Genomic DNA, 11,266 nt, shown 5'->3' with positions numbered 1-11,266 from the left:
CTTGTTCAGTGGTGGTCGTCTTTCAGCCTTTCTTACCTTGGCCATGTCTCTGAGTATTGCACACCTTGTGCTTTTGGGCACTCCAGTGATGTTGCAGCTCTGAAATATGGCCAAACTGGTGGCAAGTGGCATCTTGGCAGCTGCACGCTTGACTTTTCTCAGTTCATGGGCAGTTATTTTGCGCCTTGGTTTTTCCACACGCTTCTTGCGACCCTGTTGACTATTTTGAATAAAACGCTTGATTGTTCGATGATCACGCTTCAGAAGCTTTGCAATTTTAAGAGTGCTGCATCCCTCTGCAAGATATCTCACTATTTTTGACTTTTCTGAGCCTGTCAAGTCCTTCTTTTGACCCATTTTGCCAAAGGAAAGGAAGTTGCCTAATAATTATGCACACCTGATATAGGGTGTTGATGTCATTAGACCACACCCCTTCTCATTACAGAGATGCACATCACCTAATACGCTTAATTGGTAGTAGGCTTTCGAGCCTATACAGCTTGGAGTAAGACAACATGCATAAAGAGGATGATGTGGTCAAAATACTCATTTGCCTAATAATTCTGCACTCCCTGTATATAATTATGATCGTTTGTATGTAATTTTCATTATTTGTATGTAATTTTCATTGTTCGTATGTAATTTTCATATGTAATTTTCACAGTGGAGAAGGTGTGTTCAGGGTGATGTGCAGTGTTACTTGGTAGTAGGCTTTCGAGCCTATACAGCTTGGAGTAAGACAACATGCATAAAGTGGATGATGTGGTCAAAATACTCATTTGCCTAATAATTCTGTACAGGGTGTACAAGCTGACTTGAACACTCTGAGTGATTGGTCATCAACTTGGCAAATGAGGTTCAATGTGGACAAATGTAAAGTTATGCATCTTGGAAGTAATAATCTCTGTGCTTCATATGTCCTAGGTGATGTAGCACTGGGAGAGTCACTTAGATAAGGATTTGGGTTTCCTTGTGGATGGTAGATTAAATTACAGCATACAATGTCAATCAGCTGCTTCTAAGGCAACTCGGATATTGTCATGCATTAAACGAGGCATGGACTCGCGGGGCAGGGATGTAATATTACCATTTTACAAAACGTTGGTGCGGCCTCATCTGGAATATGCAGTTCAGTTCTGGGCACCAGTACATAGAAAGGACGCTCTGCAGCTGGAAAAGTACAGAGGAGAGCGACTAAACTGATAAGGGGAATGGAGGGTCTTCATTATGAAGAAAGATGAAAAGAATTGAAGTTATTTAGTCTTGAGAAGAGACGTCTAAGGGGGGACATGATTAACCTATACAAGTATATAAATGGGCCATACAAAAAATACTGTGAAAAGCTGTTCCACGTAAAATGCGCTCAAAAGTCAAGGGGGCACTGCCTCAGATTGGAGAGGAAAAAGTTCAGTCTCCGGAAGCGTCAAAGCTTCTTTACTGTAAGAATTGTGAATCTGTGGTATAGACTTCCTCAGGACGTGGTCACAGCAGGAACAGTGGACAGTTTCAAAAAGGGTTTAGACAAATTCTTAAAAGTAAAAAACATTAATGATTATGAAAACGTGTAGAAATCTGAGTCTCAATTCCTTTTGGGATTCACATCCCCACCTATCCCTTGGTTGAACTTGATGGACGTATGTCTTTTTTCAAGCGCATTAACTATATAACTATGTAACTATATCCAGCTATATCCCCATGCTGATACCACAGATTCCATCACAGAGGTCACGTAAATGACCAAAACGTTTGGATATTAATTGTGGTTCTAAACAATATGAAATTTACTCTGGATATGAATTGATGTATGATGTTCACTGATGTTGATTACTTTATATTCCGGTTCGGAGAAAATGCCCTCCACGGCACCCTGGGATCTGGATATTTGGCATGCAGATCACATATCTCCTAATCTAAATTACCTATTGTCTCCAGGACTTTCCTCCCTCTCTCAACCACTTGCTCAGTCTACATTTTGTCCTCGTCACACCCTGCTGCTCCCAGACCTGCATTTCTCTAATCTCCTGTAAGGGTATTTGCAATGGCTTCCTTATGGCTCCCCACACTAAGTTCCCAGCACTTGTCACTCTTTCCAACTGAAATCTGTTGAGGCTACAGCAGGGAAATCAAATACCATAGTAACTCATCAACCCAATACAGACAGTAGCCTCAAGGGAGGACGCTGACATCAGGAGGCTCTTGTTCATAACAGTATATGGGCCCCTTATAATCCAACTACTAATTTGGTGAATAGTAGGGTGCAAGCCACAGACCTCAAGTGTCCACTTTTAAGTGAATTTTGGCTTTAGATTATACAGTCACATTCCTTGCATGTGAATGGAGTTTCCACATCCCAGTTGTACTTCTGCTGTGGTCCATGATTGACTACAGTGACCATGTGTTGCTGTGGACATGCACACAAACAAAGGCAAAGGAGCAAAAAAGCATTGGTACTGGAGTGATAGGAGTGTTAACAGTAGGTTAATCTGTCTTAGGCCTCATTCACACAACCGTATCCATTTTTGTGGTAACACAAATTGGGGGCCCGCAAATCACAGATACCGGCATTTTGTAGAACGGAACATCCTTCTCCATAATAGAACATGTCTTATTCTTGTCCGTATTCGTGGACAAGAATCGGCATTTCTATCTTTTTTGCAGGGCCACGGAACGGACGTACAGATGCGGACAGCACACAGTGTGCTGTCCACATCTTTTGCAGCCCCATTGAAATGAATGGGTCCGCGTACGATCCACAAAATTGCGGAATGGATGCAGACAGAAAAATATGCCCATGTGAATGGGCTCTTACTGTACATAACTGCATATTTGATTTGATTCAAATTTATTGTCATTACACATGTATAAATACAGGGTAACGAAATGCAGTTTGCATCTAATCAGAAGTGCAAAGAGCAGCAAGTGCAATAAAAACATGTTATATACAGAGAAGGGTAGTGTAGAAGGTAGGAATAGTTATGTACAGATTATGTACAAATAAGTTAAATATACAGGTGCTTATATTGCTATACAAAGAGCAAATATACAGATGTACTATGGACAAATATACAGGTGTGGTGATGCGTACAGATATGCATATACAGATGTACTATGGACAAATATACAGGTGTGGTGATGCGTACAGATATGCATATACATATGTACTATGGACAAATATACAGGTGTGGTGATGCGTACAGATATGCATATACAGATGTACTATGGACAAATATACAGGTGTGGTGATGCGTACAGATATGCATATACATATGTACTATGGACAAATATACAGGTGTGGTGATGCGTACAGATATGCATATACATATGTACTATGGACAAATATACAGGTGTGGTGATGCGTACAGATATGCAGATGTGCTGATGTATAGATATATACAGATGTGCTGTTCTATATTGCTATACAATCGGGCAAGTATACAGATGTACTATGAAGCGTCAAAGCTTCTTTACTGTAAGAACTGTGAATCTGTGGAATAGGCTTCCTCAGGACGTGGTCACAGCAGGAACAGTGGACAGTTTCAAAAGGGTTTAGACGAATTCTTAAAAGTAAAAAAACATAAATGCTTATGAAAACATGTCGAAATCTGAGTCTCACTTCCTTCTGGGAATCGCGTCCCCACCTATCCCTTGGTTGAACTTGATGGACGTTTGTCTTTTTTCAACCGTATTAACTATGTAACTATGTAACAAGTGTCCCAAACTATAGCAGTAACCAATGTGAACTTACAGTGAATGTTGAGAAAGAATGACAGTCATGATCAAGGTCCAGTGATCATGGAGGGGAGGAGGAGTGTAGAGGGTTAAGCGAGGGTGGATGGGAATGTTCAGCGGGTTCAGGTTCATATTGTGCTTGGAACACTTCTAACCTCTCTCCTTCACTTCGCTGGGATCGGCACAGATGGTATTCAATGGGTGCATTCCTGCAGACACTCTGATGAGTTATTTCCAAAGTATGCACATCAGTCAAGAGCCATTTGATATTTCATGGATCCAGTAATTGATGAGGATCTGGGCATGTCTGCAAATGAACTCCAACATGTCAATGCTTAGTTGTGTACATTCAAGCTGGGTTTATCAGATCTGGCAGAGCTGAGCAAAGCTCCTCCCTAGTTACCTGGACGCAAAGTGGATTTCCTATATTATTGGCACAATCCAGATATATCACACTTCTGCCCTAATCAAATATTTGTATTATGGAGTGGCACAGCTAGCATGGGGCACAAGGTGAGAGGGGACCCAATGCTGACCTCCTCTGGTTATCTTTCTTCATATGCACATACATTTAAGAAATCGAGTTACCTTCAGCCTCCAGTAGATGGAGCTTGTTGCACAGATCTACAAAGATTCTAATGAGCTCAATGGGAGCCATATAAATTCAAATGTAGTGAGCTCCCCTAGTGGCAGATGCAGCAAGACATAATTTTACTGACTGTGGCAAGGAATGTAAAGATATGTTAAATTTACATGCATATCCAGTGACATATGTACCACAAAAGCAGACCATGCCATTGCCACAACACGGGTCACGTTTTGTTTTGTTTTGTTTTGGGGGGGGGGGGAGTGGACATAGAGTTAAATGTTTTGGTTACCTGCATTCCCACTAAAGGGAGCTCACTGTATACAGGTTTATACAACTGTGTGAATGGGAGCAATCTAAATACGAATGTGAGCTATCCATAGTGACAGATGCACCTGGCCTCCAAGACAACAGATGTCTGTGGCATACTAAAACCCCACCTCAGTCCCACACTGAACTGTATGTGGAAATGCATAAAATAAAAAAGTGGCCCTATTGAGAGAAAGCAGGGTAAACTCAAGTAGGTGGGGCCCACAACACCATATTGTGGCACAATATACCACCCCAGGGTTGCCAAATACCACAGTGAATCACAAAATATTGCCTCAGCAGCACAAAATGACTCCGCAAAAACTGTCCCTTGTGGAGGACAGCACCAGCTGCCACGTTCTGCCCTTCTACTCCAGTTGCCTTAGGATGGCAATACATTACTTACAATAGCTGGCGGCCATGAGGAGGGCTCAGGCAGCCCCTGGGCATCGGCCCACCGGGAAGTTTCCCCATTTCCCTATGGCCAGTCTGCCCCTGAGGTATCTACACTGTCAATCACAGCACACAATGCCCCGCATTCACACGGGATGGTGTCTGACGGTCTACAGCAGAGTCAACTCCAGTCCACAAGTCCTCCCAACATGTCATGCTATCAGGATATTATTACTGTGCAGATAACAGTATTATCAGTGCATCAGGGACAATGTTCTCTCTCTGGAATATGGGGAACACAAAGGTGGACATTATTTCTGTGTGGGACACAAAAGGGGAAGTGTTACTGTGTTGGCTTAAAAGACAGCAATATTAATATGGAGGTCTAAAAGGGGACCCTGTGTAGTACCTAATGGGGCACTATTAGTGTGCTCAGCACTATTACTGCCTGGACCAATATTACTGTTTGGGTCACTATCTATCCGACACCATTGTTGTCAGGGGCACTATCGAGTCATGACTGGAAAAAGCCATAATGTCTGCCTGGGCTAGATAGAGAAGAAAAGGGAGAGAGAGCCAACACTTCAATCAGAGAAGATGACACCTGTGACCCCACAGTGTGATCATTGGGGTCCAGACACTTTTACCCTCAGTAATCCTAAAAATATGGGGGGGGGGGGGGGGGCTGCAAGTTCAGCAAAATTGACCCATGAGAATGAAGTGGTGGGATGCATGTGTCATCATTACTCCATTCAGTCAGACACCCCAGCGATGAAACACAAATAGCATAGTTGTTATATTTTATTCTTATTATAAATATAACCTGCCGAGACTCTGTGATGTCTTGAATACTGCTGCAGCCAGTCACTGGCCTCAGCCTTGGGAAGAGGATGGAGCAGTAGTCCTTTATCAGAAGGTAAGGTACTTTTTTTAAATTATTTTAACAAGCTTCTGGTAGATTAGATCTATAATAAAACAACTAGACAGCTCATTTAATTGTGCAAATATCATAAGACAATTAATTGTATTCAGGAGAGGTTGGGAGCGCTCGCAAAATCTTTGCACTGGTCCCGCCAATGTCTTGAACTAGCCCAATGTGCTTTTGCTGTTTACTTTGCTATTTGCATTTTTTATACGCCTTTACATGTTCAGCTATATCCTGCCACATAAATTATGCGTTTATAAATATATTATATAACCTATCATTTTAGATTGCAATTAAAAACACATTGAAAAAAATATATAATGCACCCAGATATTGGAAGACGTAAAAGTGTTTCCCATCCTGCCCTATAAAACAGCTCTCAGGGGCTACAAGGGGCTGAATACAAATGCACGCCAGACTTCTCATTTATTATTATAAAAAATGTTGAAAACCATGTATCATTTTCTTTTCACCACACATAATTGATACTTTGTGTTGGCCATCACATAAAAACCAAGTAAAATACATTTGTGGGCCCATTCACACGACCGTATGGCCGTCGTGCCTGTGTGGCGGACTGCAGACAGCAGATCTGCAATACACATGCATCGGCTGTCTGAACTCCATGCTGCGGATGCAGGCCAATTGACTTGAATCAGTGATCCGCAAAATACGGCAAAAGATAGGACATGTCCTATCTTTTGAAGAGTGGAGGCACGGATCGGAAACCTACTGAAACATTCAGTAGGCCATGTCCTACCTTTTGCGGATTCAAGTCAATGGGTCCACACCGCAGCACAGAGTTCACACGGCCGGTGTCTGTGGATTGCTATTTGTGGTCCGCAGCACAGGCACGGCGACCATACAGTCGTGTAAATGAGCCCTTCCTTTGTGGTTGTAACGTGAAAAAGTTCAAGGGGTATGAATACTGTAGAAAGGTTCATTGCATTCCATCAACTCATTCTTGGACCATTTTTTATTTTCGGCAATGAGGCATAGCAGCCGAATCTCAAAAAGGCTGCCCTGTGAATCCTTAGGCCTCTTTCACACGGGCGTTGTGGGAAAAGGTGTGGGTGCGTTGCGGGAACATGCGCGATTTTTTCTGCGCGAGTGCAAAATATTGTAATGCGTTTTGCACTCGCGTGAGAAAAATTGCGCGTGTTTGGTACCCAAACCCGGACTTCATCACAGAAGTTCGGGCTTGGCATCGGTGTTCTGTAGATTGGATTATTTTCCCTTATAACATGGTTATAAGGGAAAATAATAGCATTCTTAATACAGAATGCATAGTAAAATAGGGCTGGAGGGGTTAAAAAAATAAAAAATAATTTAACTCACCTTAATCCACTTGCTCGCGCAGCCCGGCTTCTCTTCTGTCTTCTTTTTTGCTGTGTGAAGGAAAAGGACCTGTGGTGACGTCACTCCGGTCATCACATGGTCAATCACATGATTCATCACCATGGTAAAAGATTATGTGACGGATAGGGATGAGCGAACCCAAACTGTATAGGTTCGTACCGAATTTTGGGGTGTCCGTGACACGGACCCGAACCCGAACATTTTCGTAAAAGTCTGGGTTCGGGTTCGGTGTTCGGCGCTTTCTTGGCGCTTTTTGAAAGGCTGCAAAGCAGCCAATCAACAAGCGTCATACTACTTGCCCCAAGAGGCCATCACAGCCATGCCTACTATTGGCATGGCTGTGATTGGCCAGTGCAGCATGTGACCCAGCCTCTATATAAGCTTGGGTCACGTAGCGATGCACGTCACTCTGCTGATACAAGCGTAGGGAGAGGTTGCAGCTGCGACGTTAGGGCGAGATTAGGCAGTGATTAACTCCTCCAAAAGACTTCATTCAGTGATCGATCTACAGCTGTGGATCATTGAACTGCTTCTATTCAATTGCTCAGTGTTTTTAGGCTGCCCAGAGCGTTTTTCAGTCACTTTTTTCTGGGGTGATCGGCGGCCATTTTGTGGCTTGTGGTGCGCCAGCACAAGCTGCCACCAAGTCCATTTAACCATCAATATTGTGGTTATTTTTTGCTATATCCTACATCAGGGTCAAGCTTTCATCAAGTGCATTTAACCATCAATAGTGTGGTTATTTTTTGGCCATATACTACATCAGGTGCAAGTTAAGCCTGTCACCCAGCGCCTAAAAAATAGGCCTGACATTTATATTCATCCAAATCTGTACTGTTTTAGCTGGTCAAGTTATTTTTAGTGACCGTCAAAAAAAACAGTTTTTGTTCTGGGTTGAAAAACAATTCCCAAATTTGCAATTCTCAAAATTAGTGGTTTCTGCTGTATCAGGCCTACTTTAAATCTATCCCTAAAAGGGTATATTAGATTCAAGGTGCTGATAGGGTCATTCTGAAAAACTTAACACACACGCTACAGTGCAGATACAAGTCTAATTCTGTGATTAAACGTATACCTGTCACCCAGCGCCTAAAAAATAGGCCTCACATTTATATTCAGCTAAATCTGTCATTACTGGTGTGCCTGTATTAGTGTAATACGGTACCTAAATAGATAGCCAGATAGTGTTAGGTGTCTGTAAAAAAAAGGCCTGATTTTGAATTCAATACATTGGCCCGAATAATAATTTTCTTATTGTGGTGAACGGTAACAATGAGGAAAACATCTAGTAAGGGACGCGGACGTGGACATGGTCGTGTTAGTGGACCCTCTGGTGCTGGGAGAGGACGTGGCCGTTCTGCCACAGCCACACGTCCTAGTGTACCAACTACCTCAGGTCCCAGTAGCCGCCAGAATTTACAGCCATATTTGGTGGGGCCCAATGCCGTTCTAAGGATGGTAAGGCCTGAGCAGGTACAGGCATTAGTCAATTGGGTGGCCGACAGTGCATCCAGCACGTTCACATTATCTCCCACCCAGTCTTCTGCAGAAAGCGCACAGATAGCGCATGAAAACCAAGCCCATCAGTCTGTCACATCACCCCCATGCATATCAGGGAAACTGTCTGAGCCTCAAGTTATGCAGCAGTCTCCTATGCTGTTTGAAGACTCTGCTGCCAGGGTTTCCCAAGGGCATCCACCTAGCCCTTCCCCAGGGGTGGAAGAGATAGAACGCACAACCACTTATGTTTCCTGATGATGAGGACATGGGAATTCCACCTCAGCACGTCTCTGATGATGACGAAACACAGGTGCCAACTGCTGCGTCTTTCTGCAGTGTGCAGACTGAACAGGAGGTCAGGGATCAAATCTGGGTGGAAGACGATTCAGGGGACGATGAGGTCCTAGACCCCACATGGAATGAAGGTCGTGCCACTGACTTTCACAGTTCAGAGGAAGAGGCAGTGGTGAGACCGAGCCAACAGCGTAGCAAAAGAGGGAGCAGTGGGCAAAAGCAGAACACCCGCCGCCAAGAGACTCCGCCTGCTACTGACCGCCGCCATTTGGGACCAAGCACCCCAAAGGCAGCTTCAAGGAGTTCCCTGGCATGGCACTTCTTCAAACAATGTGCTGACGACAAGACCCGAGTGGTTTGCACGCTGTGCCATCAGAGCCTGAAGCGAGGCATTAACGTTCTGAACCTTAGCACAACCTGCATGACCAGGCACCTGCATGCAAAGCATGAACTGCAGTGGAGTAAACACCTTAAAAACAAGGAAGTCACTCAGGCTCCCCCTGCTACCTCTTCTGCTGCTGCCGCCTCGGCCTCTTCTGCTGCTGCCGCCACCTCGGCCTCTTCTTTCGCCTCTGGAGGAACGTTGGCACCTGCCGCCCAGCAAACATGGGATATACCACCAACGCCACCACCTGCGTCACCAAGCATCTCGACCATGTCACACGGCAGCGTTCAGCTCTCCATCTCACAAACATTTGAGAGAAAGCGTAAATTCCCACCTAGCCACCCTCGATCCCTGGCCCTGAATGCCAGCATTTCTAAACTACTGGCCTATGAAATGCTGTCATTTAGGCTGGTGGACACAGACAGCTTCAAACAGCTCATGTCGCTTGCTGTCCCACAGTATGTTGTTCCCAGCCGGCACTACTTCTCCAAGAGAGCCGTGCCTTCCCTGCACAACCAAGTATCCGATAAAATCAAGTGTGCACTGCGCAACGCCATCTGTGGCAAGGTCCACCTAACCACAGATACGTGGACCAGTAAGCACGGCCAGGGACACTATATCTCCCTAACTGCACACTGGGTAAATGTAGTGGCGGCTGGGCCCCAGGCGGAGAGCTGTTTGGCGCACGTCCTTCCGCCGCCAAGGATCGCAGGGCAACATTCTTTGCCTCCTGTCTCCTCCTCCTCCTACTCAGCTTCCTCCTCCTCTTCTTCCACCTGCTCATCCAGTCAGCCACACACCTTCACCACCAACTTCAGCACAGCCCGGGGTAAACGTCAGCAGGCCGTTCTGAAACTCATATGTTTGGGGGACAGGCCCCACACCGCACAGGAGTTGTGGCGGGGTATAGAACAACAGACCGACGAGTGGTTGCTGCCGGTGAGCCTCAAGCCTGGCCTGGTGGTGTGCGATAATGGGCGAAATCTCGTTGCAGCTCTGGGACTAGCCGGTTTGACGCACATCCCTTGCCTGGCGCATGTGCTGAATTTGGTGGTGCAGAAGTTCATTCACAACTACCCCGACATGTCAGAGCTGCTGCATAAAGTGCGGGCCATCTGTTCGCGCTTCCGGCGTTCACACCCTGCCGCTGCTCGCCTGTCTGCGCTACAGCGTAACTTCGGCCTTCCCGCTCACCGCCTCATATGCGACGTGCCCACCAGGTGGAACTCCACCTTGCACATGCTGGACAGACTGTGCGAGCAGCAGCAGGCCATAGTGGAGTTTCAGCTGCAGCACGCACGGGTCAGTCGCACTGCGGATCAGACACACTTCACCACCAATGACTGGGCCTCCATGCGAGACCTGTGTGCCCTGTTGCGCTGTTTCGAGTACTCCACCAACATGGCCAGTGGCGATGACGCCGTTATCAGCGTTACAATACCACTTCTATGTCTCCTTGAGAAAACACTTAGGGCGATGATGGAAGAGAAGGTGGCCCAGGAGGAAGAGGAGGAAGAGGGGTCATTTTTAGCCCTTTCAGGCCAGTCTCTTCGAAGTGACTCAGAGGGAGGTTTTTTGCAACAGCAGAGGCTAGGTACAAATGTGGCCAGACAGGGCCCACTACTGGAGGACGAGGAGGATGAGGAGGAGGTGGAGGAGGATGAGGATGAAGCAGGTTCACAGCGGGCTGGCACCCAACGCAGCTCGGGCCCATCACTGGTGCGTGGCTGGGGGGAAACACAGGACGATGACGATACGCCTCCCACAGAGGACAGCTTGTCCTTAC

Source organism: Bufo bufo, chromosome 8 (assembly GCF_905171765.1).
Source record: "Bufo bufo chromosome 8, aBufBuf1.1, whole genome shotgun sequence".
NCBI lineage: Eukaryota > Metazoa > Chordata > Amphibia > Anura > Bufonidae > Bufo > Bufo bufo.
Note: the sequence above shows the minus strand (reverse complement) of the source record.